The 24047-nt window shown below is 36.5% G+C and overlaps 1 long non-coding RNA gene across 1 annotated transcript in view; it reads left to right on the top strand.

Annotated features, from left to right (window-relative positions):
- Positions 1-1017: 1017 nt before the first annotated feature.
- LOC128772946 (uncharacterized) overlaps positions 1018-24047 on the top strand; it is a 38055-nt gene continuing 15025 nt past the window's right edge. Inside the window, exons 1-2 of the long non-coding RNA XR_008417064.1 lie at positions 1018-1083; positions 23954-23987. This is a non-coding gene — a long non-coding RNA (uncharacterized LOC128772946). The remainder of the gene's footprint in view (positions 1084-23953; positions 23988-24047) is intronic.

The raw sequence follows: 24047 nt of genomic DNA, 5'->3' as shown, positions 1-24047 counted from the left end.
CTATAGGACTTGGACAAAAATTGAAAATGAATGTAAAGGAGAAAAGGTATCAGGAGTAGCAAGGAACTTCTGAGATTAGAAGCTAGAGGGACAGGAAATACACCTAAGAACAAAAAACAATGCAAGGTATTAAGTCTTATTGCCAGGATAGGAACAAATTGCAAACTGAGCTCAGAGGAGGGGATGTATTTGTAAACAATCTGAGGATCTTTGGGAATTTCCATTTATAGAGTTTGGAAATTTGTTGCTTTATTTATTTATTATTATTATTATTATTATTATTATTATTATTATTATTATTATTTTTACACAACCAAAATAGGGAGACTGAAAATAATGGTGAGATTATTTTTCCTATGCTTCCCTCTGAAAAAAATCAGGTGGTTACTCACCAAAAACACAAATTTTAAATAGCTGTTGAATGATCTTTATGTTTTATTATTTTATCAAAACTCCCGTATACATTGAAATCCATTATTCAGTGCTGATTTCCAAATACAAAAACAGAATTAGAAAAGTGAATATTTTTTATAGGCACACCATAGATATTGGACCCTCTGATCTCACCATGCAGAGAAAACTTCTCTCTTCTGTGGGGGATGTGTGCTGATGGGGAGAGGGAGAATAGTGTTCACTCCATGCTCTTTGTTTTCTTTAGGGAGAGAAGAATTTCCTCTCTGTCTATGGAAGCTTGAGAAATAGGGATGAGCTTGCTGTGGGGGCACAGCTGAATGATGCAGCAAGTTGAAACTGAATAATTGATTGAAGTTTCTGGAAATTGAACTTATGGGTATGTGGGTGCCATATTTTATTTTGAATAAAACAACAAAGATATCTGGTATAAAAATACTTTCTTCTTTAAGGATTAGAGTCTACTCCTGCAACCAAAATGACACTGTATGTTAACTAACTTGAATTTAAATAAATAAATTAAAAAAAAGAATTAGAGTATGCCAACAAAAATCAATGATCAATGCAAAGTTCTAAAATAAAATTTTTTTTTGGTAATAATTCCACAGTTTTAGGTAAGGCTAAAAAAACAGATAGAAGTAAAGTTGAAGATCAAAACAGAACAAATTTATGGTAAGTATATTAAAAGACAGAACATTTTAGTTTTATTATCCAAAAAGAAATTGTCAGATGGATAAAAGCCATGCTATTTAACTATCATGGCTCTAGTGGCATTAGCCATATATATATTTTTGTTTGTTTGTTTGTTTGTTTTTAAATTTGAGAACCTACTAGGTATTGGGCGAATGCTTATAGACTCCAGTCGGACAAGAAGTTCTTTGCATGTTATAAGACAAAGAACACACTAGGAAAGATTTTCATTTTTTATTTAATCAAGTTAATAAACACCCCTGAACCTATGTCTCCTTCTGTAAAATGGAGTATTAATACCTAACTGTAGAGTATTAAAAGTAATTGAGATAATATATATTAGATATTATGCTTTTAATAAATAGTGGTTATTATTATTATCTGATCTTCATATTTTATTTTCTAGAAGATTGGATTACAGTCATAAAGCCAAATCATATTTTTGGTTCAGAGTAAGCCTAAAATTAATTAAAATTAGAGCATCTTTCACATGAGCTGATTCAAATATTTCTTGAAATTTCTTAAAATTTGTTTATAAAACTCAATATAAATGTATTTATTTATAAAATTTTAGGATTTCAAAATTCGAGTTCATATTGATACCATGAGGTTCTGTGAAAGTGAATTCTGATCATTTTAACATCCACTTACTAATAAGTATTTATGTTGTAGATGTAAATGCAACGAGGTATCCGTTGTTTATTGATGCCTTAACAAATTATCACATACTTGGTAGCTTAAAACAACATACATTTCTTGTCTCACAGTTTTGTAGGTTAGAAAGCCAGCATGGTGTCATTGGGCTAAAACTATGGTGGCAGTTCAATTGCCTTCTATATAGGCTGCCCCAGGGGGAGAATCTGCTCTTTCCAGGCTCATCTGGGTTCTTGGTAGAATTCAGTTCCAAGCAGTTGTGGGACTGAGATCACCACTGTATTGCTGGCTTTTGGCCAAGAGCCCTTCACAGTTTCAGGAAGCCACCCAAACAACCTTCATCTTGAAAGCCAGCAAAGGTGGTTGGGGCCCTTTTGGACTTCCCAATTACCTCCTCTGTGGCTTCATGTCTTTGGCTTATTCTTCTACATCTCTTTGACTTCATCTGGAGAAAGTTTTCTGCTTTTAAAGGCTCATATGATTACACTGGGCACACCTGGATGATCCAGGATTATGAGAATCTTCTTGTTTTAAGGTCCACAACCTTAATTACATCCGTAAAGCCCCTTTTGCAGTGTTCTGTGTTCACAGGTTCTAGGGACTCAGGTGTACAAATTTTGAGTGGAGGCATTATTCTGCCTACCACAAATAGTATTCTCAAATAGTAATCTGTGTGAATTTTTGGTGTGCCCATAGAGTCTTAAATTTTTTACTAGTAAAGAATTAAGAAAGATATGTAACATATGTACTGCATTTTCATAAGGAAATTTGTAAATCATACTTATATTAGCTAACATTGTTTTATTTCTTCAATTACCATCAAATTACACATGTTTGGTAACTCCCTTTGAAGTAAATGAGCAACATTTATTCTCAATAAAGCTTCCATTTTAACTAGGCACATTAAATATCATTAGCACAAATTCATTATAAATTACATTCCAGATTTCATACAGGGTTTATTTACCCAGCACTTGTTATATAGGAAAAGTTAACTAAGATAATATTAATATTAGTTTTAGCAGATGCCCTACAGTTAACTAGAATCTATTTAATACAAGAAGAAATTCTTGCTTTCTTTTGTAACGGACAAAAATCAAATCCATGTTTAGATTATGCTTATTAATCTCACCTTTCTACTTTTATTTTTATTCTAATGATACATGTAAATTCAGAGGCATATTTACAATAGATGGACTTTAAATGTAAACTTCACTGTTTTGTATCACTAATTATGTTAAAAGATACATAAATTCTCTATAATTACCCTAAGCTTATTGCTATTTTAATGTAACATCTTTTTTTTTTTTTAAATGTAACTTGGATTTTTGACATTAGTCCTTGATTTGTATTTTATCCAAGCACCACAGTCTTGGATATCCCCTGCAGAGATAGATCCATTCCTAACAAGGGTCTTTTTTTTTGGAACTTGGTAATGATTATAATACAGATGACAATCCCTGCCACTCTTTTTAGGCTGTAGCTTTTCAAGACAGAGTGGTGCTCCCTGATCCTTCTTAAGCCCCTGTTTAAATGTAAATTAGAAGAGACCAGTTTATATTACTTATTCCCGGCATCCATATGCAACACCAGATTGCAAAAAAATATATATATATATATATATATATTTGTAAGAAGCTATCCCTATATTATCTTATGACACTCATCACTGACACTTTAGTGCTTAAGCCGCCAGACTAGAAGCATTTCAATTATCTACCTAAGGGAAAAACCATCCCAAACAGACAGACCTTTGTCTGTTTTAGAGCTGGATTGAGTAAGTGGAGAGCAAGTGACTTTTTAGTGCTCTTGGTCTAATTAGATAGCAGTTTGGTCAAAGGGGTTATTTGCATCTTTTCCTGAATAAGAGAAATTAAATGCCCTTAACCAGATTTTGAAAGGCAGATGGGACCTTAGACGGCCTAATATCACCTTTTCTACTGAAGGTTTTAATTTAAAAAAAAGTTCCATCTTTAGGTACATGAGAGGACAGTATCGTGGACAGAAGGTAATTATTAGCAGCATTCAAGGGCGAAGAAGAAAGAAAAGTAGCAAGACCCTTCCCTTAGCCTTTTAATAGAAGGTGAAAGTGGGGGGTGGGGGGGGTGGGAAAGAGCTTTACCTATGAAAGGAGAAACTTCCTTTCTCTGAATTTTCATCGAGTTTTTTAACTTAAACTTTGGTGATTTGGTGTCCTGTTTATTTAGCACTTGACTGTGGAAATTTTTTATCAGAAGTACAGTTACTATCACTAAATGTCATTATCATATGAAAACAAAGAGGCTAGAGGAACAGAACAGTCTCCTTGTTGGTATTCAATGAATAGATAAAGTCTCATTCATATCACCTACATAAGATGTCACTTAAAATCCTTGGGATCAGGGGCGCCTGGGTGGCTCAGTCAGTTTAACATACGACTTTGGCTCAGGTCACGGTTTCGTGGTTCATGAGTTGGACCCTCACATTGGGCTGTGTGCTGACAGCTCAGAGCCTGGAGTCTGCTTCAGATTCTGTGTCTCCCTCTTGCTCTGCTCTTCCCCAGCTTGGGCTCTGTCTGTCTCTGTCTCTCAAAAATGAATAAGTGCTTAAAAAAAATAAAATAAACTCCTTGGTATGAAATCTCTCTGCTTCCATTTATAATCTGTAGGATTTTAATTCCTTTGGGCCTAACTATTCTCAACTGCAAAACTGGATCAATATTGCTCATTTCATTGGTTTGTTTTAACGGCTAATTGAGATAATGCTTGTGAAATCTTTTGCATGTTTATTATCTAAGTGTTCAATAAATAAAGATGCTGTTATTTATTTTATTTCATGCTCATGGCAAACCTGTGAAGCAGGCAAGGAAGGTATTATTATTATCATTTCGCAGTTGAAGAAACTGAGACAGGACCAGTTGGAGGCTTTCTTGTCCGTAATGGAATGTTGATGATTCTTTCCACTACTCAGTGCTGCTTCTCAGCCCTGCAGTTGCCTGTCTAGATGTGAAGGAGACCTAATTTAGAGTATCTTCTTGATTTGAAGATGTGCAGTAACCTATCATGTGCACAGCACACTGCAACAGATGCTGAAGGAAACAGAGAAGTATGATTGCTGTACACGCTTCCTGTTCAGTAGACAAGAGGTCCATCCTACTTGGTTCTGGTCCTTCTTGGCTCAGAGAGTTGACTCAAAAGCACATAATCATAGAGTTGAGGTCACCAGAAATATAATGCTGCCCGTAGCATATAGTATCCCTGTACATGTTAAGGACTTGGTATTAAAGCTAGCTTCCTTCTCTATTTGATAATCACTTCTCCTTGCCCATTATTTCCCTCCCCTCCTTTCTTTCCTCATCTAATAGACTTTTATTAGAAGACAAGCAGTTAGGGGCGCCTGGGTGGCTCAGTCGGTTGAGTGTCCAACTTCAGCTCAGGTCATCATCTCGCAGTCTGTGAGTTCGAGCCCCACGTCGGGCTCTGTGCTGACAGCTCAGAGCCTGGAGCCTGCTTCAGAGTCTGTGTCTCCCTCTCTCTCTGCCCCTCCCCCACTCATGCTCTGTCTCTCTCTCTCTCTGTCAAAAATAAATAAACATTTAAAAAAATTTAAAAAAAAGAAGACAAGCAGTTAAGCCTGACCTCTCTAGTAGATAAATGCATTATTTCCTCCATGTGTTTAGTGTCTCTAAAAAACAGATTTTGCTTTAATGATGGATTAAATTAAGGGGACTGTAGATGGCTTTCTGATAAAATTTTCCTTGTATATAGTTTTTACCACACTTAAAAGAAGCCTAGTATGATCTTTTGAGTGACACAGGGAGGTAACTGGAAGTTCCCTGCAACCTGAGTATGTTGTCTTGGATCACATAGCATGCTGCGATGTGATGACTGGTTTCAACAACATAAGGATGTAAGGAAACAACAGGCGGATTGAATTAAATGTTTGTGTGTTGGAGTATTTCATGTGTGAGTGCGTGTGTGAATTAGGTGAATTAGAGCAGAAGGGATTAAGAGGCGGGGAGAGAAGAAAATCAAGATGACATGACTCACACAAAGAGTCCAAATGCTTCCAAACCCTAAGCCCTGATTGTGGTCAGGATCCAAAGGAGCTCACACTTTTTATGTCTCTTGCTGTGCTTTTTCTTGCCCTGCTTGTCATTCTCCTGCCATTCCATTAGATCTGGTTTAAATCTGTTGGGTAATAAGACAACTCTACTCAGCTGTATTTTTTCCTCCAGTTTTATTTCAATATAAGGTCTATGTAACTGGAAAAATCTGTTTGGAGGCAAATAGCATGACCCATAGTATGAGAATATTTCTGAATGATGGAGAACCAGATTTGTTAGAGCATATTCCAACAGCTGTCTTTTCTGAGTTGATTCCTTATAGCTCAGTCTTAAAACATTTATCTATCTTGCCAAAGGGGCAAGGTCTAGTTGTCTTCTTGTTCTCTCTTTTTTCTAAATTGAAATTATATACGAATGAGACAGGAAATGGCTAGAATGCCCATCCAGCATGTAAAAATGGGACCAGAAAACTAAAACTTTTTGCGATACACCTCTGCAAAGTATTGTGAAAGTCACATGAGATTGTCTTTATTCCTAACGCTAGCTGTTTTACAATCCAAAAAATATGACAGAACACAATGTGATAGTTTGTCAAGGTATCTCCATGGGATCATGGGGCACATTTTCCTCTTGTGATACACTGTGGCTGTATATCTGTGTTTTAGAGCTGGAGGATGTCTTATAGACCACCTAGTTTAACCTCCATTTAATAGGCACAGTAACTAAATCATAGACATGGGAATTTGCCTAATTTTACACAGCAGGTTACTGAAAAGTTCTGAATAAAGACAAATTTAAACTTCCAGGCAATCTCCTATATTTGAGAACTCTAGGTATTTTGAGGGGGAAAAACATGATAAACAATCCTAAAGTCATCATTGAATGAATGACAACGCAGATGCTCTAATTTGACTCATGTAACAACAGAAGCAATCCAACTACTCTTTTCAGACCTGAGTGTGAGTGGCTTTCTGATAATCCAGTTCTTTCAGCTGTACCTACCCAACATGCCTCTTTATGGTGAATGTCACCTCACAGCTGAAGCAAGTTTATGGGGCACTGCAGTTCCCCGGGCGTTCTTTGTTCAGTGGAGAACCAGAGAACTTCAGTCTCGGGGACTGTGAATCCACCAGCTTTCATCAGTCTGAAATGCATTTTAAATCCGTGTCAGGCTGGCTGCAAAATTTATTTCTCCAACTTGATAGTGAGTCCAGCTGCCCCACACTCCTGTGAGTACCTATACTAATTACATACGATGAAACATAAGAAATGAGCAAAAACAATGATTTGGAGCTGTGTTTGAAAGGAGAGGTGAAAATGCAGACTCAAAAACAATAATCCTAATCAGTGCCGTAGAGAAAGCAAGCTTCTGGGTACGTTATCATGGCTGTAAGGAAAATGTATACATAGAGAAGCTTTATGTTACTGTATAGACCAAAATGAGACTATTAATGTTGGTGTCTTCCCTTGAGAATGCTGACAGACTTTCATTTTCTTTTGTCTGGTATTTCTGAAGCTGTCTTTTCTCACATCTGAGTTTGGTTAGTCACTATTTCAAACATTATTATACTGAAAACGTTATTATACTGAAAATTCAAATAAAATGATTTTGCCTTTAGGTCTCAGATTCCACACAGGATTCTTTAATTATTAGTGAAGCAGGTTTGATTTTTTCCATATTGAAACCAGTCTCCTCAGTGCTTCTAGGACTGAAGTATTTTTGGTTTTAATTTCATGTCACTAATGTAGTCATCAGAATTGGCACATTTGTTTTTCTTCACAATTTCCCTGATTGGTAATTACCTGACCAGAAGTGGTCAAGCACTTCATGAAGTAGTGCTTATCAACAATTTGTCTGAACGTACCATTTTGCAAAATGTAGTTTTGCTATATTGACAAATTTGAACATGACTTGATGGCCTGATAATGTCCGTTGCCTAATTGGCGTTGCTGGGAAAGTTGTAGACAGCTGGGTGTGTTGGGAGATGCTTTAATATTGGGCTAAGTGTAGGGGAAAATAAATGCTGTTTGTAACCAGAAAGGGAATGAGGGGAAAGTGATAAGTAAATAAATCAAGAGGAAAAAGAAAATGTGACTATCTGAGAAAGGGAATAGAAGCCAAGTTTCACAGCCTTCTGTCAGTTGCTTGGGAGACAAAGGGAGGGGAAGTGGGGAATGGAGTTTTGTTTAAAACATCAGGAAGCAAGAGAGGGCACTGATTAAACATGCAGGTTGTGGAGCCAGAATTCCTGGGTTTAAAACTTATTTTTAGCACTTCCTGCTGTGAGAATAATGTCGGACTGCTTAATCTAAGCCTCAGTTACTTAGTTCTGCAATGGGGCTATATAATAACACCTACCTCATAAATCCATGGGGAAGATTCCATGAGATAAACCATGTCTTGATCCTTAGTCCAGGGCATGACCCACTTTAAATGTTAGCTGTTACTGTTATTAAACCTCAGAAGTTTGTTGTGGTTATGTATGGGGGAATGCTGAGGAAAACTGTAAAGCCAGAGCCAAAGAATATAAAATTCGTTTTGTTGATAAAAGGGATTTGATAAGACATATATGCTACCATAGCTACAATGTAAACTTGCTGGAAATAGCTTTGAAAGAGTGTGGAATTGCGACAGCCGATTTTATGTTGGAAGAAAAGCAGCGTTATTATTTTTAGGTCCAAATAGAATTGCCTAATGGATTCCATACATTAGTAATGTAAGACTATATGCCTGACTTACTTTCCCTGGCTCCATTTGAAGGGAGGGGAATGAGAGATCTAGTAGAAGGTGACTTGGCATACAGAGCAGTACAATCTTATGCTCATTGTCTCCAGAGATCCTGGTGAGACAAGGAGATGCGGAAGTTGTTGGAAAGGAGACAAGTTTTTATTCATTACTCTTAGGCCAGAAGAATCATGAGGGCATGATTCATCACCAGACTAGGCTTAATTTAAAGGCAACTTTGGATCTCTTTGCTTTGGTAGTTAAACTGTTTTGTGGCGACTAAGTGGTAATATACAGGGGCATGTATAATAGAGATACATGGGCAAATTTCCTTATGGGTTATAGTTTCCATTTCTTTACAACTGTTAGACTTTTTCACTGTCTGTTGTGAGAATTAAAAGATACCACTTATTAAAAAAAAAACTACCTAACAAAATGTTTGAGGCACAGTAGTTGTGCTACAATTGTTAATTTCCTTTCCTTTATCTATTTCTTTAGAATTTCTTCTATTATTCCTTTAGATACTTTCTTGCTTATACCCTACTATGACATCCAGTTGAGAGCATGATGACTTCTCATTCATTTTTCTTGCGTATTTACTTGGTAACCCATTGCTTTCCTTTGGGCATTTTACTTTCTTGACCCTCTGACACATGTCCTTTTCAGTTCTCTTTTGTGCTCAATATCTTCTGTTGGCTCCTGTAGATTCACTTGCCTTCTCCTCTCCTCTGCTCTGCCTTAATAATGGGCTACATCAATGATCCCCATGTTTTCTGGCTTCTGGATGGGTTTGGCCAGTGGAGAAAGGGTGCTGGGGAAGATCCTTGAGAGCATGTGATGACTGGCTGACCTGTGAACTGGACCCCAGCAATCAGAAGCTCCTTACCCCCTCCTCTGCCCTTGGAATGTGTGTTCCATTTGCTTTCCCTTTTCCCGGAAGCTGCCCCAAGGACATAGCCTTTGAGATAATGATGTGGTATTGAGACCACCCAGGTGGTATATGTGACTGAACCTAGGTAAGGGCTGTACATAAACTTTCAAGAGTTGGTAGGTGGGTGTGAAGATCTATCAGCTGCCCAAGACAAGCATCATAGAGAAGTCCCCTTACTTATTAAACCTGCCACCTACCAGTCTGGTGCGGTCTGCCTCTCATTTTTTCCGGTCTCTCTTACCTTCTGCAAACAGGGGCTGGTTTTCGAGTATATTAGGAGAGCATCTGAGGAGTTGTGACCAACAAAGGAAAAAGTGAATATGAGGAGTTTATTTCCTCAACTCCCTTCCTATGGGGTCACCAGGACTGGATGCATGAAGCTAGGTGGTTCTCTCCACATGGCTCTGTCTCTTCATTCAGGCTAATACTTTCTTTCCACTTCCCATCAGACCAAGGAATAGCTCCTCACTGTTACTAGGCCAAGATCTTTATAAATATCTCCCTTTAAAACTCTTCTTTAATTACCCAATTTCAACGTGCTATCTCTTTCAAGCTAGGATGCTTGGAAGGATATACTGCCTCTGCTCTTGGATTCTACCACTCTTGATCTTTTTTCCTCTGTATTAATATAAGCACCTATCTTACATCTAGAAAGTTTCAAATTTATAAGAAAATCAAAGCACATTTAAATAATACATATCTCAGTATAGATCACTCAGATTTCTAGGTTTCAATCATCTAATTATTAGGAGTTCTAGTGGGTGAGTAATCTGCAAATACATTTTTCATGTCTTAATATGTAAGCTGGAATCTGGCTAGTGAAATAATATATATTTTGGAATTTGATACATAATGGTTTTTTTTAAGATCTCTTATTTAGAAAGTAGTGGCTGATTGTCAATGGATTTTATAAATAAGATGCTCTCAGTTATGGACCTCCAAGATAGAATTATGGTGAGGTTTCATGTTCGATGTGTATTTGTTTAACTATATAATTATATCACTAACCCAAACATTAGATAAAAGGGTAGGTTATTTTAGTAAATTGTAAATGGAATTTGTTACTGTTTTAATTTTTGCATCACTTAAAATTCCAAAGATCTGAAATCAACACCTGAGCAGAAATATATTCAAGAACATAAAACATACAAAGAAAGGAGGTTTATTAGAAATTAAATGTACTCTTTAATTAGGTCTGGTGTTCACATCTGAGTGAAATCAAATGGCCTTTAGCAAATATTTTACAAGCATGGTTTTTGTATAAGGAAAGGTAGGTGACATAATGATCAATTATGAGACTGACATGCTATTTTCTTTTATCTTTGGCTGCTCTGCTAAAATTCAAAGTACTGGGTTATACTACAGCATATCTTTTAGGAGCCCTATTAGATGTGTATTTTATTTGCTAATTAGTGTTGGTAGTTCCTCAGTTTGCAGCCAAAAGGGCACTAGGCATTGGATCAGAAAGATACCTGATATGCAATGACATGTAATTTTGTAATGCAAAAAATTATCATATTTTATATTTTTATAGAGAGTAAAAATTTTTTTTCTTTGATTTCTATGTGTTCTCTGTGAAAGATAAATTTTAAAACAGTCTGACACTCTGGTATACAAAGAACTGTATGTCCTTGCTTGTATGATCTCAAATAACATCGACATAATAAACTTTGGTAACATTGCACAGAGTTTGTCCGAATGCTATCTTTTTTCTGAGTGCACTACTGTGTATGTGATATGATATTTGTGTAAATCAGTTATATATTAAATTAGCATATCCATGATATGTCATACACACCTATTTATCCTATTTAATGATTTTCAGCAAATATGTATTGAGAATCTCTGATGTTGTGGACGCTAGAGCTGCAGCAGTGAGCTCAACATGGTCTCTCTACCCTCGTGAACAGTACACACGCTTAAGCATTTGCTGTAGATGTGAACAGTTTTCTCCACAAAGAATGCAACCATTTAGGACAATTTAGACAGAAATGGAAAAATAGAACTCCTGTTAATCAAGGTCTTTTTAAAACAGTGGACTGCCTCTTTAGTTTAGAAAGAAACTAATCTCAAATAAATTTAAATACCATGCCTGGGCATCTTTTTTTCATTCCTATTTTGAATCAGTATTGTTCCCTACTGTTAACAAAAGTTAAACTTCTCCTTTCCTCTGATCCTTAATTTATAATTTTAAAAATAGACCTCAGCTGCACTGTTAATGTTATTACCACCAATGGGTTAGCTGTTATGTGGTTTAACGTTCTTTAGATGTCATTAAGTAATATCTTTGAGGTATCTAGTTTTCACACATATCTTTATTTTTCCTAGAAACAATAGCCTTTTTTAGGTTGCCAGGAAAAATGGTTTCACTTTATAAATACCATCACCTGGCTGTTAGATTTATATAGTATGTACAATTTACAGATGAAAAAAATAGTAAATTGAGTGAGTAACCCATTGTTCACTGTTAAACATACAGGAGATGCCCACATAAGACCTAAGCAAGGTATGCAAAATGGCAAGCTTGCAGAGGGCAATTCATGGACTACTGACCTCCCAAGACAATGTCAAAGATTTTATTAATCTTACAACCATTATAAAAAGAAATGAGAAAACAATAATGGAAATGTAACAATTATCATAATGTGATGATGAAAATAAAAAATAAATTTTTAATGGCACAATAAAAGGAAAACATGGTAGAAAAATGTAATAGAACTACATACAATATAACCCATAACCATACATTTAAAAAGGCATTAAATTGCAACTCTTCCCAGCATGGTCACCCAAGTTGAATATCATGAAATGGCTAATGGTTCACTTGATACTTCCCAAAGTTTAGAGAGCAGCAGGGGTAGAAAAATTCATTTGTCATTTGAGCCTTTATGAACGACTAAGAGAATTACGTTCTCCACATTCACCGTACAATGGCAGGAAGAGTGGGAGGCACCGGGTAGAGCCTGTGACATCCAACGCAAGAATTGAAAGATGTACAGCTGTTGGTGAAGGAAGGGAATGTTGTCATTTCGTGTTGGCGGAGAAACACTATCTTCTGGAAGGAAAGACAGGATCCTGGCAGGAAAGAATTTTAGATCACACAATATTGAAATCACTGATGCTGAAAATAGTACCGAAGTAGCCTTGAGTCTGTTCAGCAATAACCAGCCCAACATTGGTTCTCCCCATTCCTCATGTGTATATTCGCAAAACCACAGTACCACAAGTAGGAATTGGTTATCAAACGTGGCTGTGTGTAACCACTCACAACTATGGGAGATTTCCTCTAAAATAATTTTGCTTCACTCACATGAAAGGCTGTTTTTGAAAAGCTTTACATGCAAAAAAAAGTTACAGGATATGATTGATGAAAACTTTAACAGAATTTTCATAAAGCCCTTAGAGATCAAGTAGTGAAAGAAGATCAGAAATTGAAGGTACTATTAGGGATTTAAAAACCACTTATTGAAGAAAAAACAAGATGCTTTGGGCCACTGTGTATGTGATACAAGGTAAATGGATACTCTGAAGGCTGCGGTGTGAGTAAAGTGGTTCAGGATATTTATGACCTGGGGGCAGGGGGCGGGGGTGGAGAGAGAAGGAGGGAAGAGAGGGAGGGGTGAATTGCAAAATCTGCTAGTGATACAAGACTATTTAGATTGAGTATTGGTAGAAGCCCAGAACCCAATTTCAGATTTAAAATACATATTTTTAAATTCCTAAGATATGTAAGGAGTTTAAAAATTATTGAGAGCGCATACACATAAGAATAATTTTACTGCTTACCTCATTTAGTAGATACTATATTCAGTCTCAAATAAGCCAGGGTTTTAGTCACTGGCCAAGAAATTTCTGTAAAGTTTGTGAGGTACTGAAATCCTTGGATGTATTTTACCGGGTGCTTTAAATGTAATATATAAAGCATTACTGAGGAGAAATTATAAAAATTATAACCCTATAACCCTTTCAATTTTAAAATGAGTTATCTGTATATTAAGTGCTGATGGTATAAGTTAAAAGTACATAGAGAGAGTTTAAATATATGAGTAGGGCACAGAATGAGTACCCTTATTTTTCATTTTCTCTGGCCACTTTCAGGCATAATACAGATCAATTAACTTTCTAATCCATTAATAAGGATGGGTTCTCATCTGAATGTGCTCAAATGAAAGCCTAAAAATATCCCAGTTCAAGACTGCAGTGGTTTCTTTTTTTTGCCTATTTGTGTCGACTGACATTTGATTGCTGAAATCAAGTCATACTCTATCTAGGTGTAGCCTTTCTGTACTGTATGCAAGGGTGTAAACTTTGTATGTCTTACTGAAAAAAAATGTTGTTTTTGTGATTGTGTACTTTGTGACATTGGCTAATTTATCCAGAAAGTTTATAGTAAAAAAGCTGCTTAGGTTACTGGGTGTCTGATGGAGATGTGACCCGATGTGGAGCGTTAAATGTGCTGGTATATAGAAGAATCTGAAAATAAAATACTTGTCTCCATTAGAAAAACAAAACAGGTGATAATGTGCTAAAATCATGGAATTGTCAAATTAAACAGTGTTAGTAGGAACAAATGATAAAAGGATTCTCTAATATGCAACTACTAGGGCATTTCTGCTAGCTGTTATGGGAGAGATACTTGAAGAAATCATCTGATCCTCTTTGAAAATATAAATAAATTTTTTAAAAGGAAAAAAAGAAGAAAGCTAGGAGAAAAAAAAAGCTAGGGACTAGTACTTTTTAAGATTTAAGTTTAGGAGCTAAGCCTTGTCAGTTTTTATTGGTTAATAAGATGGAGGAAATAGGTGCCAAGGATAGGTGGTAAGGAGACTATATTCTGGATACAGCCCTAACGGCCTTCCAAGCGTATATCTTTTTCATGATATCCTTTTTCTCCCCCTTACTTGACATTCTCTCAGAGGATTTAGTCCAATGTTTCCAGTTTAACTTGCACCTAGGTCCTGATGACATCTAAATAAATATTTCCAGCCTCAATATCTCTCAGAAACTCCAGCTCTGAATTTGACTGGACATATGTACTTAGATGTTTTAAAGGCATCTCAGACCTAACCTATTTGTTACATTCCTATTCCCTCTATTTCAAAGCTTCCTGTGTTCATTACTGTAATTAATGCACCTGCCATATACCTAATCGCCCAAGCTAAGAGTATCAAAGTGAAGCTTAACTCTTCTCTTTTCATAGTTTGCTAAATCCAATTTATCAACAAATCTTTTCAATTATATATTTTCATTAAAAATTACCAAGCCAAACTCTTTCTGGGTTTTTTTTTTTTTTATGACATTGCTCTAGAGACCTTTGCCATTTATTTTCTAGACACTTGCCACAGTTTCTTTTTTCTTTTTTTTAAATGCTTACTTATTTTTGAGAGAGACAGAGACAGAATGCAAGTGGATTAGGAGCAGAGAGAGAGAGAGAGACAGAATCTGAAACAGGCTCCAGACTCTGAGCTCAGTATAGAGTCCGACATGGGGCTTGCACTCATGAGCTGTGACATCATGACCTGAGCTGAAGTCAGATGCTCAACCGACTGAGCCACCCAGGTGTCCCGCCACAGTTTCCAGTATTCCAGTTCCAGTAACTGTATTGAGTCTCTTTCCTTCTTATGTCTGTGTTCCACATTTCTCCCAGGAATATTTCCTAAACAGACATACACATCTCTACTCATTCTTTGCAAAAACTTTTCATGGTTCTTACATTATTAAAGAAGTAGTCCAAAATCCTTAGCTTGTACTGCACACTCCAGGAACATTGAAGTTAGTGGTTATTTCATGAGAAAGGCATGATTTTATGCCTCATTTTCTTGCTCTAGAAATTCCTTCCTCTTAGAATTACCTTCTGTCCAATCTCTTCATATGGAACTTGTAAAACATATGGTTATCTTTTAACTCCCAAACCAAATACCATGTCTTCTGTCAGACTTCTCTTCTTCTCTTACAGAGTTCTTTTTTCTTCTACATTGATTTAATTTGCTTAATGCCTTTGTTAAAACATGAACCAGTTTGTATTAGATGTTTTTGTTTATTTGATTCTGTTTATTCTTTTCTCTTCCATTATTTCTCTTTGACTTTTTCTTTTAATCCTGTTCTCTTCCTTTTGATCCTGTAAGATCTTTGAAGTCAAGGACCTTTGTATAACTAGTGCCAAGCACCAAATTGAAAATGTAGCAGGGCCTCTGTAATGGTAAAATGAGTGAACCAAATAATCTTAGAATGAGAGAGAGACATGAAAATGGAAACCTAAGAGATTTGAGCAGTCACTGCAGACTATGGGGGAAAAATGTTGAATAGGAATAAGTTCAACTGAGATTGGAGACCTTTCTTATGGGTATAACCAGTGCTGGAGGTAAGTGTGACCTAATAAAAAGGGGAGAAAAGAGAATTTAAACTTTTGGTAACAATGATTTGGTCAAAGTGATTGTCCAAAGGGTCCCAGAGAGTAGTCAGATAAATGAATCAAGACTGACCAACTGATCAAGGTGAGCCTGAGACCATGAGCATTCTTCACTTGTGTAAATTTCTGGAGAAGAGGCACCATCTTGGGAAAATCAGTCTTCATGCAGAGTAAAGAGTAGAGGTAATGTTTTAGGAAAAGATTCTCATGATTTCCAAGTTTGTTAGCAAAAAATGGGAGTGCTTGTAAAATTGGTATGCCAATGCTTTGGCTTTGGACCTTTGATGATTGGACTGAATAAATTAATAGGTAGATAGGAGCAGCAGTAAAAGTGTAGTTCACAGGGATGGGATGGGCTCATTGATTCAATTGGAAGTAAATGTTACTGATCTCTTCCTTTCTTTCTTTCTTTCTTTTTCTGCTGGACCCTTCCCATTAGCAAAAAATTCTTTTGCACAAAAAAATTTAATTTTTCTTTGTTTACTTAACTCTCCATCTACCACCCCATTCCTTTCCTTACTTTTATAACAAACTCCTTGAAAAATTTATGTTCATTCTGTTTAATTTTTCTTTTCCATTGTCCCTTCATCCCAAGATTTTGTTTCCATGACTCCATTGCAAATTCATCTTTTCAAGTTCACCAAAGACCTTTTAGTTATTAATTCTAACTCATAATTCTTGGTCCTCTTTCTAACTAACCTATTTGATGAAGTTGATCACTTGATGATCACTTCCTCTTAAAATGATTTTTTTTTCACTTGACTTCTAGGACATCACATTTCCTTGGTTTTCCTTCAACTTCACTGACTGGTCCTTTCCAGTTTCCTATGTTTGTTGTCATTTCTATTGTAAACCTTTGAGCACTCCAGGGATCAATGCTTGGATATGTTCTTTCTCTATTTCATTAAATTATGCTCACTTCCTAGATTATCTTATCTATTCTTGTGGCTCTAATTGCTGTATATCACTGATAACTCCCAAGTATATATTTTCAGTCTAGTTATCCCTTTTAACTCTAGACTCAACTGTGTACTTTACATCTTAATTCAGAGAAACAGTTGGCATCTCACACTTAATATATCGAAAACCACATTCCCAATCTTCCTCCTCAACCTATGATTCTTATAATGGTTCTCATCTAATTTAATTGCAATTCTGTTTTCCAGTTGCTTAGGCTAAACTTCTTATAATCCCTGGTTCATCTCTTTGCCTCACACCTCACATTTATTCTGACAGCAGACTCTATGGACTTTCATTTAAAAACACATCTCAAATCTTACCCCTTGTTACCACTTTGCCATTCCCTGTCTGGTCATACCCATCAATGTCTATCATCTGATTATGTTGCAGTAGGCCTCGTAAGTAGTTTGTTGCCTCATTTCAAACTATTTTCAGTATCACAGCCAGAATGAACCTGTGTAATCATCAATCAAAAAGCCTAATAGGCCTGTGCCCCACCCCACTCTCATTTCCACTCTGATTTGTCTAATGGGACTCTTACCTTTTCACTGACCTGACCTCCTTAGAGTTCCTCAAACATAGCAGGCAAACTCCTGCCTCAGTTCTTTTGTACTTGCAGCTTTCTCCCCCTAGAATGTTTTTCCCTAAGACAGCAAAACAATTTGCTGTCTGACTTCTGTCAACTCTGCCCAAATTTCACCTTCCCAGTGAACCATTCCCTGGCTACCTGATCTGCAGTTCTAAAAACTACTGTCTTCCCATCTTCCCTGCTTTATTGTTTCACTTAGCACTTACCTAGATAACAAGTCCTTAGACAGGACTTTCCATGAGCAAGGCACTGTTCTAGGCTCTGCAGAAAATATTAGCTTATTTAATGATCATAATAACAACCCTTTGAGCTTGGCAATATCATTAGTCCCATTTTAGATATGAGAAAACTGGAAACTGGATTGGTTAAGTGACCCATCCACTGTCTAGATGGCTTTGTAAGTTGTGCTCCTTACCACCCTATTAGGCAGCCTCTCGCCATGTCCACATTCTACATCTGTTACTTATTAATCTTTTAGATTCTCTGTCTCACAAAGTATTGGCCAAAATGATGTAGGCTCAATGTGATGAGTAAAACTTGTAGGGTGTGTCCAAAACGAAAACAGAACCAAAACACAAGGAAATATAAAATTCCTACTCAGACTTTATATTCTTTCCTTTCTCACAGAGGATCTAGTGAAGAACTCTGAGATCTTTATGGATGGAATGGGAAAATTGTGGGAGAAATGACTCAGTGACTGACCAGGACACCTTCATGGGATCATTGCATGAACAGTCCAAAAATTTAGGGGTTGGCCTTCCATGAATAACACAAGAATCGTTCATATAGAGGGGATAGTTGAAGATAGTGATTAAAATCAGTGAAAGATTCAAAAAAAGATTGAAGAATAAAGAACTCAGGGCAGGGTCCTGAGAAACACAACTGAATGTAAGAGATTGAAAAGCCAATCAAAGAGATAAAAGTAGACAATAACTTAAGATTGTTTATTGTCACTGAAATCAAAGCACAAAAAAATCTCCATAAAAAGTATGTTAAGATCAGTCAGAAAATGCCATTTAGAATTACTGGAAAGAGGTTACTGCTAAATTAATGGAACATAATTGCTAGAAGTTTATTTAAAACCACAGTAACCTTTTAAAATTAGATTATTTATGTGGGGTTTTTTTGGTGTTAAGTTGTATGAGTTCTTTATATATTTTGGATATTAATTCCTTATCAGCTATATCATTTGCAAATATCTTTTCCCATTTCGTAGGTTGCCTTTTCATTTTGTTGATGATTTCTTCCATGTGCAAAAGCCTTTTAGTCTGATTTAGTTGCAGTTGTTTATTTTTGCTTTTGTTTCCCTTGCTTGGGGAGACAGATCCAGAAAAATATTGCTAAGGACAACATTCAAGAATTTACTGCCTATGTTTTCTTTTAAGAGTTTCATGGCTTCAGATTTTACATTTAGGTCTTTAATCCAGTTTTAGTTTATTTTTTTGTGTTTGATGTAAAAGAATAGTCCAGTTTCATTCTTTTGCATGTAGCTTTCTAGTTTTTCCCAATACTTTTTATTGAAAAGACTGTCTTTTCCCCGTTGTATATCCTTGCCTTGCCTTGCCTTGCCTTGCCTTCTTTGTTGTAGATTAATTGACCATATATGTGTGTGTGTATTTCTGGCTAGAGGACATCTTTCCAAAGAAGATATATAGATGGCCAACAGATACACAAAATGCTCAAAAATCATTAATCTTAGGGAAATGTGAATCAAAACCACAATGAAATATCACCTCACATTAGTCAGGATGGCTAGTATCAAAAAGAAATAACAAATGTTGGCAAGGCTTTAAAGAAAGGGAACCCTTGTGTACCATTGATGGGAATGTAAATTGTGTAGCCACTATGGAAAATAGTATGGAGGTTCCTTAAAATAATTAAAAATAGAAATATCATATGATCTAGTAATTCCACTTCTGGGTATTTACATGAAGAAAATGAAAGCATTAATTCAAAAAGATGCATGCACTCCTATGTTTATTGCAACATTATTTACAGTAGTCAAGATACGGAAATAACCTAAGTGTCCATTGATAGATGAATGGAAAAAGATGTGGTATATACAATGGAATATTATTCAGCCATAAAAAAGATTGAAATTTTGCCATTTGTGACTACAGGGATGGACCGAGAGAATATTATACTAACTGAAATAAGCCAGACAAAGACAAATACCATCGGATTTTACTTATATGTGGAATCTAAAAAACAAAACAAAGAGTCGTAAATATAGAGAACGAACTGATAGTTCTGGGGCAGGGTGGGAGGTAGGTGAAATAGGTAAAAGAAATGAAAAGGTACAAACATCTAGTTACTAAAAAACAAACTTTTGAAAATGGAAACACAAGAGCCAATATGGAGAGGTTAACTGAACAAACAAGGGAGAGAACTGTGATATTAAATCATCATAAAAAATGCAAAGGAATAATGTTTATAGTACAGGTAAAAAGTATAAATTAGGAAGAGAGAAACTTTGAAGAGAAAGATAAGAAAAAAGAGAACCATCTTGATGCAGAACATGTTTTATGTTCCTTTTTTTTTTTTCAAGATAATAAAGAGGCAGTGTTCTGACTGAATTTGGGAATGGAAAATAACACATTGGTCAGTATGGATTAGAGCTCTTCTGTGAAAGGGTCACGAGGGAATTCTAAAACCTTCTTGATGTGAACTGTGACCATTTCCAATTACAAATAGAAATGTAGAATCAAAGAAGAAAATTTATATGTACCATAATGTATTTTGGAGCCATTTAAAATACATCCATCTCTTCAGTTCTAATTAGACAGCTAATTTGACTTGGGTAGCTATATTGGTGTGAAGAATTGTGGACAAATAGCATAAAGACATATTTTCTTTTATCAAGTAAAATGTCCAGTAAATGGCAATGATAAGCAATTCTTAAACATTTTTTTTTCATTTTTTCCCCACATATTTGATGTTTATTTATTTTTGAGAGAGAGAGAGAGAGAGAGAGACAGAGTGCAAGCAGGGGAGGGGCAGAGAGAGAGGGAGACACAGAATCCAAAGCGGGCTCCAGGCTCCGAGCTGTCAGCACAGAGCCAATACAGGGCTTGAACTCATGAACCATGAGATCATGACCTGAGCTGAAGTCGGATGCTTAACTGACTGAGCCACCCATGCGCCACCCCCCACCCCCTTTTTTAAAACACTGTCTTTGATTTTTTTTTTTTTTTTGAGAGAGACAGAGTGTGAGCAGGGGATTCAATTTTTTTTTTAATGTTTATTTTTGAGAGAGACAGAGCATGCAGGGGGAGGGGCAGAGAGAGAGGGAGACACAGAATTTGAAGCAGGCTCCATGCTCTGAGCTATCAGCATAGAGCCCAATGTGGGGCTCGAACTCATGGCCGCAAGATCATGACCTGAGCCAAAGTTGGATGCTTAATTCACTGAGCCACCCAGGAGCCCTAAGGAAAGCAATTCTCTTAACCTAATGTGTTCTTATTCAGCCATAGTAAGTTGGTGAACAATAATTGACCATGTTTATCACTTCTTGTTTTTTTGTTTGTTTTGTTGTTGTTGTTGTTTTCTTGGAAAACCTCTTCATTAAGCTGCTAGTGAGATTAGGAAAATCATGTATTTGGTAAAATAAAGGCAGAATCAGACATATTTGCCCTCTGGATCTTAGTTTTCCAATGTAGATTCACTAATCACCAAGGTCCACTCAAGGTATGAAAAGAACTCTCTAATTCCACAGGTATAGCACTTTTCATTTATTTTAAACTTACAGAGAAGATTACTCAATCAGACAAAAACAGGTAAGCAGGTGACCATTCTCTGATGTTAGAGGAAAGAAGTATAATACAGATTTTCTAGACTAAGATAAGCATGAGCATTGGTAAAGTCTCCTTCTCTTCTCTTCCCCCAGACAAGGACTAAAGGCTACTTCCGTCATATCTTAAAATGTCCAGCAACAACCTAAATGCTAATCCTGATTTTGAAAATGTTATTATTTTGTTTCTCTGGTTAATGCTGAATGACATTTAGGAAAATGCTGTTGTGAGGAAAGATACAAGTTCTTTGTTTATAGACAAGGATCAATATGATAAATGATGTCACATTTGTTTTCTAAGTAACCCCTGTAGTGTCTTGAGTGATTATACAATTTGTGTGCAAACTTGGGGAATAATAGTATTGGTATTCATAATACAGCACAGTGTCTTCTTAAAGCCTAATAGAATTTCCAGTAATATTCTGCCTGGCATAAGGACTGTCTCAGAAACTGACTCGTCTTTTACCGTAAGCTAGCTATGTCAACTCCAAGACTCTTGAGTATGTTGAGATAGAGGTCAAACCATGTTACTACAAGGTAGAATTTTAATTGTAGTCAGTTAACGTAACTGCTGCAACGGGTTTAAGAAAAACATTGTTTAGCCGAAATAAAGGAGCATTTTGTTAAGAGATTTTGTGACAATCAGCAGCAATAACCCTGTGGTTTATTAAACAGAAATCTTCCATGATTAAGCCGGGAAAAACTGCAAAGGGGGTGACTTCAGCCTTGATCACCTCATTTTACTCTTTTTTGCGGTTTTGAGGAAATGAAACAAACCTTGGCAGGGAGCAGATCAAAGGTTAGCAAGAGGAGATAGCATCATTTTCTTTCCTGATTAGTCCATGAGGGCAATTAAGCAAGAGCCATAAAGTAGAATTATTCTTTTGCTCATTTTTTGGGGGGAAAAATTTGGTATGTTATATAATCACAATCCTTCTGAATGCTATTTTACATGTTCACATGCCTAAGGTCTCTTACTAATTGGGATACCTTTGCGTGGGACTCCTGTAGGGATGACATATCTTGCTGAGGGGACCATGTTGGGTATAAGACAGGCGGGAAAATACTTTTTACACTTTAATAATTTCTCTGCGCTTTTTAAGTTTTGCATAGGTCAATTAACTCCTCCATCTATTATTAAGCATTGGCCAGATCTGCTTTTGTTTGTTAATTGTGCTTCATATCTGACATTATAGATCATGTGCAAGGGGGTGGCTGCCTGTCAGATTCCTGAGTCTGTCTTTTGGTCTGGTGCCGTGGGCGAGGGACTCACATGGGCAGGACACAGGAATTTTTTATTCAGCTGAAAATTACTAAATCAAGCCACGGGAGAAAACCACCTCTGTTTCAAAAGGTGTTAAAGCCTGGGCTGAGTGATTCCATCTCAATATCATAAGGCAGAAGAACACTGGTTTGTATTCAGGAGACCCTAGATTCAAATCGTGGCTCCATTATGTAAAAGCTAGACAAGTCCCTTAATCTGCCCGTGTCTCGGTTTTCTCATTTGTAGAGTAAGAATCGATTGCTTAGAATTGTTATGAAAGTTAAGGGAGGAAATTTGTAGAAATTTATTTAACACCATACTCATCCAGAAGATGCTCGGTCTGAATCCTGAAGCAGTTCAGACTGAACTTCCACTTTCTAAAGGCTGTATAATCATCTAGTTCTGCTAAGACAAATGCAGAGAGTTAATGTGCCAGCAGAGGACCTGTTTATACTGTTGGAGACACTGGGGTCTGTGGCAAATGGATGGGAAAGGCTGAGGCCAAAGTGGAAGCCATAAACAGATTTTGGTTTAACTTGGTGGGGTTTGTTCAGTAAGCACAAGTTCAAGCCAGGGAGAAGGGTGTAGTTAATAAGAAACAAGAGGATTTTGACTAGGAGCCTGGATACAGATATAACTAGGACTTACCTATTTAGTGGATCTATAAAGATGCAGAGATGTCACTTGGGATGACGATAGGGGCTTTCTAACCTTTGTTCTGGTTATGAACAGCTTTCTTGGTATGAGAGGTTAAAGGCTGTGGGTTTAGGCTGTGCGGAGAGAGATGGGATCCTGCCAGCACCAATAATAACAATAAAGGGCTGTGTACTCTGAGTGGTTTTCCCAGTTGACACAGCTTAGCTAGGTTCTCCTAGCTGAGGGAGATCTCTTTTTTTTGTTTGTTTGTTTTCATGGGATCTTATGTGATAGAGATTTCTGAATTAGGGGTACTAATTCTGAATTAGAAGCCAGTGACTTCTAGAGTTGTCTCACTAGAACATCCTTTTATCCCTGCTGTTAAGTGGTTATTGGCCACATCTCAGGAAACAGTCTGACCTAAAGCTTAAACAATAAGCATTAACTTAATGAACTAAAATCAGTAAGTATAAACTAGTACAATTTGGGAAGTGGAGCAGACATTAAGAAAAATGACTATCCATTTAGTATCATCTCTTCCTTTGGATTCTACAGATTATGTCAAGTTAAGATATAGGCATTCCAAGAGATAGAAGATGCTTTCTCACATTGTTCAGTGTTTATTATTTAATGATGCATAATATGTCATCTCAACTGTATTTCCATTTGCCTTCGATAACTCTGTGTACTACATACAAACATACCCATAGAGCTAAATTGTACTTGTCAGTATTGACGTTATTTAAATATTTTTTCAATGCAATTAATATTGTTTATCAATGAAAAAATGGATTGGAAGGGTGAGAATTACTGACATATTTTCTCTCCTCTTTTCCTTTCTTCCCTCAGAAGTTTCGTAAGCATTCCTATCAGCACGAAACAGGTGAGGATCCCACTGGGCACAGGGTAATCCTTGTGGATAAATGGTACATATCGAAAAATC

This window comes from Panthera pardus, unplaced genomic scaffold (genome assembly GCF_024362965.1).
Source record: "Panthera pardus isolate Hobbes unplaced genomic scaffold, ASM2436296v1 HiC_scaffold_11, whole genome shotgun sequence".
Taxonomy (NCBI): domain Eukaryota; kingdom Metazoa; phylum Chordata; class Mammalia; order Carnivora; family Felidae; genus Panthera; species Panthera pardus.
The sequence above is the reverse complement of the archived record's forward strand: the minus strand, read 5'-3'. Positions and strand labels throughout refer to the sequence as shown.